Source organism: Penaeus monodon, chromosome 18 (genome assembly GCF_015228065.2).
Source record: "Penaeus monodon isolate SGIC_2016 chromosome 18, NSTDA_Pmon_1, whole genome shotgun sequence".
Classification (NCBI taxonomy): Eukaryota; Metazoa; Arthropoda; class Malacostraca; order Decapoda; family Penaeidae; genus Penaeus; species Penaeus monodon.
This window is the reverse complement of record NC_051403.1, coordinates 32427286-32432632: the sequence shown is the minus strand read 5'-3', so window position 1 is coordinate 32432632 and position 5347 is coordinate 32427286.

Below are 5347 nucleotides of genomic sequence, written 5' to 3'. Positions count from 1 at the left end.
AAGAAAACATCTTAGTAGGCCATAGGAGCTATCACCAATCAGAGTGAGGAAGCACTAAAACCCAAGTAATGATATTAGGTTCTTAGGGCTGACAGTCGAGAAAATCAAACAACCCCAAAGGGATGATAAAGTATGGACTAAATTGATAGAGTTTCTAGCAGGGGGTACATACCAAAGCGAATTCCAGGCAATCGACCTTTTTATAAACTTTGAAATTAGAGACCACATTCTTTATCTAAGAAGAGAAGAAAGGGGTAAGATCAGATATTCCCTAGTAGTCCCAAAGGATTTAATACCAGTGCCTTGTTCTATAGTCATAATGTTTCACATTTAGGAAAACAAAAAAACGGTTGAAAAAGCCAAACAGTATTCTATTGGCCTACTCTGTTGAAAGATTGAAGAAATATGTAAAATCATGTAAACCTGTGTCAACAATTTAAAGGACATGGATCCATAATACATCAGTGGAGAGTTTACCCCGTAGAGGATAATGGTCATAGGGTATCCATAGAATCTAATTGATTGCATGGCAGTAGGGCAGGGTTTAGATATTGTCTTCCCGTCATTGACCACTTTGAGGTTTCTGAGATTTATCCTTAAGAAATAAAAGTACAACAGCAGTTGCGTGAATTAAAGAAAGATTAGTAGTTCAGAACTCCTCGTTTAGGGATTTCAGATAATGGAGGAGAGTTTACGAGATCAGAATTAGGGGTTTCTGTAAAAAAAGCAGGAATAAACAAGGATTTTCTATACCATACCATCTCGAGGTAACCAGTATAGAAAGAGCCATAGGGCTCTTAAGACAGTACTTGCCATTGATTCAAAAAACACCCGAATACAGGCCCAGTCACATTTAAAAAAAATGAAAAGGTGCTGAATGAAGCTGTACACACTTCATGGTACTTCCCCTTATTTTGCATTTATGGGAAACACCCCAACAGAGAGTTGGACAAATAAGTTACCAGTGATGAGGTGGATGAGGATAAAAAAATTTTGGATGTGAAAAACTTGCTGAAAGAAAACTTTAAAAATATAACACTCAGAGATACTTACAAAAGGCAAATGTGAGTAGAAAGAACAAACATTAGCATTTGGAGTTTTAGATGGGTCTATGTTGAGGAACCAATACCAACACTGCTGCTAAATTAATAGGAAATGGAAAGGACAATTTAAGGTTTTAAATTGGTTGATGGAGGACGTGCCATAAACTGGAGAATGAAATTTAAGGGAAAGGGTATAGGGTAGAGCTGCAGAAAAGTTAAAAGTTTTTTTGAAGGAAGAGATACTAGAAAAAATTGAAGAGAAGTATCTCAACTCAGATGAAGACCGTAGAATACTTACATATGTAAGAGTTAGACGACAACCCAAGAGATTAGAGGATTATGTCGTATAATATATCATTATTTGTTATGTTAATAGGTTAACTACAGAACCAACAGGAATGTTTAAAGACAAGTTAGTAGGTATCAATTATATTATTATTTTGTGTGGTGCTAATATTGGTGCTATAATATTAAGCCGAGATGTGAAATTAGTTATACTACCAGATTGTGATATTTAGAATGAAGATTTGATGAAACCTATCCCGGCCAGGTGGGATGTGACTTTGATAAAATCCTAGCTTAGTTAGTAGAAAAAACTGTTAGGATTGATGATGATTGTTGTTCCTATTAAATGGTGAGGGGGACACCAGGATATAGTAGATCGAGGACATTCGGGTATGAATGTTAGTTTATTTATATTTTTGACTTGTATAATTGAGATTTAGATAATTAGACTTCTATAGAACAAATTGTAGGAATTAGGCTAAGGGTTGTAAGAATGAGCGTCTACCTGAAGGTCCCCACTCAGTGGATAGGGGCTAAGTGTGAACCCATTTGAGCACTAGGCTAGAGTATCTAATATTTTCATGATGCAACCGGCAAGGTTAGAAACAATTAACATATCCTCTGATTCTCTATAGGGCTGGAAGTTATGTGTTTTCCCGGCAACAGAGGGGGCCTGTCGATGTGTAAAGATTAAATCCTCTGGCGTATTTTGGTAAAGTGACCCAGTATTGTCTGATAGTACGATGCAAAATTTGTATGGAACTTTGTATACAGTCTAGTGATATGTCTACCCTCCTCGAGCATGAGAATGTGTAACAATTCTGAATACTGCAGAAAAGGAGCGGACAATACATTTGTATGGTTGATATTGATTTTGACTGATAACTAGAATTGTGGATTTTGATAATGGTAGTATACTTGGGAAATGTGATTAATTTGTTCCTATACTGTTCGACGAATTTTGGTCTCCCTAACCCCAAAGGCGTGTAATGAGCACTAGGACACGAAGTAAGAATGCCCCAAAAATTCGTCTGTGACCACCTTGTATACCTCACTTACTTGGTCTTTACTCATATGTTACTTGTGTATACCTCATTTAATTAGTCTTTAGCTGATAAGATAATTAGTACTTAAATAATTATTTAAAAAGATGATATTTTATTTTCTTAGAAAGATAAAACTTTACTATTTTTGTATCAGGTGCTATATATGTTTATATTATTACACTAAGATAAGGAAACAGTGTAAATATGCGAGTTTACCCTACAAAGTTCAGTTTTCTTTGTTTCCCCATAAGGCATTCTCTTTAATTAGAGGGTACGCAGTGATATTTCACTGTTGCTTATTAAATTAAGGTTCTATAATGGATATTTTAATGGAGAAACCAATATGTATTATTTTGTTTGGAGAAATTCATTTAAGTTCCGGTTTTATGCATGTATGATTAAAAGAACCATATGCTTGTAACATATGTGCCCTGAGTAGATGTTAAAATGTTAAAAAATACAGGGTTAAAAACCCTGATATTATAGTCATAACCAGAGAGGGGAGAGAGAGAGAACCGAAACAAGTGCCTGGTAAATGCCGAAAGAGGTCGTAAAATTTTTTAAAAATACCAGAAGAAAGAAAAAAACATTCAGCTGTACTAATATCAATAATAAATTTATAAAAATACTATAGATCTGATTACAGAACAATAACAAAGTAATCATGTGAGAACAAATTGGAAAACCATGGTAAATAGAATATCTTTTTCACAGCTAGTGGCTGACAGTGGCACTTGGATACCATTCAGATGTTTCTCTGTTATTATTGAGGATTTAAAACCCATTCAAGGAGTAAGTGTTATTGAAGTTTATAATAGAATAATACTATTTTTGCTAAAAGGGGGGGTTTTCAAAAAAAATAATAAAATGTATAAATATAAAACTACTCAGATCGTAATAATGGCATGAATATATGCAATTTGTTTGTTTGTCAAAAAGTAGTTATGTTCCTACAAAAATTAGTTATATTGAATCTTTTGTTGTTTTATCATTCCTAAAATAGAACCATTGTTTCTTTTTTTTAGGAATGGGTTTTGTGTTTTTTGTTCTGATTTTGTTGTGTTTGCTTCATGAGAAGTCCTTGGGCAGATACACCAGATTGTAAAGCAGTGCCATCCTTAGGAATCCTCTGAACCGATACAGTGAAAAAAAAGAAGGAATTTTAGGAAAGCCTGTACAGACAAAGGATTCAAGAAGGGAAGACATAAGAGAAGGACAGTTTTTCCCACACACTTTATTTGGGGAAGTGGACATCTGTGTCAATTAAGTTTTTTGTTTGTACAAGTTTTAAAGATTTATAATTCAATATATCAAGAAATGTAAGACTACAATGTTTGATATTACCCCTTTTCTCAGTTACCTCTAAGACTGAAATTTGATCATCAGTAACCCTTTATGATTATTATATTTTTTATAGTGTGGGTTCATCAAGAGTATGGGCTCAGGTAATGATACAGGAGAGCTCACACTTGACGTTAATAATAGTGCCCCCTCTAGATAAAGCCAAGTGGATTTCCCAGTAGAAAGGGAAAAAAGTGGTTTTGACCCTAGAAAAGAAGGAGTGGCGCAATACTACTCACACCTCGCCCTCGAGGCGTCTTAGATTTTCCTCAAGGGTGACCCAACTTGGGTGGTCGTCTCGCTCTCGTGCGTTGTCCTGGGGCATCTCGTGGCTGCTCGTCCCTTTCGTCCTCCTTCCTGGTCTTCGGTGTAATCTGTCTGTCCTCGACGTCCACACGTCCTCTCAGATCTCGGTAGGTCCTTTTTGCTGGGATGCTAGATCTCTATGTCCCCGTAATCTTCAACTGAATCTACGGGATTGGGCAGGTGGGGCAGCATCTCAGGCGGGTACCTGCACTAACGAGCTCCTGGAGTTTACTGGATCTACGGGCGTCCCCCAGGCGTCACCCATCCACCAGCATCCTGAGGCGACTGCTACCTGCAGTTCGCTGGATTACGGGCATCTCGGCAGGCGGCCCGTCCCCTACATCATGGGGCAGCTCAACACCTGCTCGGGCGAACATCCTGGTCCACAGGCCTATGGTGATCATCGATGACGTCCTTCCCACAGCATCCCAAGGTTCTGCAGCAGGGTCCTCCTTCGAGCCGTGTCGGTTATCGTAGGGGCGACTGCAATAAATAGTCGGGGAACCCGATCATACAACATAAGGGGGCCCGAAGTAAGAGAAAAAGAAAGGAAACAGAAAAGAGGGGGTGTTAAGTACACTAGCCGGTTATTATAAAATTTGTAGTTTTTAATTTTGGTTTTTAATTTTTTTTCATCTTTTTTTTTTGGTTTTGTGTTTTATTTCAGACAGATAAAAAAGAAAAATAGGAGAGGGAAACTCAGTACCGATCCGCATGGACCTGGCTTGAACTACCAACCGTCTTGATAAATATGAGAGTAGATAAGGGGAAAGGACAATGGCAATCCGCAAGGATTTACTTGAACCAATTGTCGTCTCACAGAGAAGAAATAAATGTTAGTGAGCATGAATGAGTGAAAAGTGAGAGTGCCTCACAAGAGAAGAATCACAAACACGAATATTAAATTAATATTAAAACTGAGATGAAAATTAAACAATGCTAGCTATATAAAATTAATTCAACTACCACATTGAATTTCAACATTTAATGATAGAATGTAGAATGAAAAAAAATATTCGTAAGCTTTTTAGCAAAACAAATCTTTCGGGGGCAGAAATCTGAACTGCTGAGGTACATGTCGAGCATGCATGTAGACTTCATCGAGGGGGGATCCTATACTCAAAATGCCATTACCTTGAAGCGACCCAAGTCAGGAAAATCTATAAATAACCTGCTCTTTTCTGAGTATCTGTGAGGGCGCTCGTGACATTCCTAAATTATCACGAATCACACGACCACCTGGGAATCACCCAAAACATGCAGCGACTTCAAGAGAGTGAGAAGGGTGTGATTAATAAGGAAGAATTATTCTAGCTTAAAACCCTA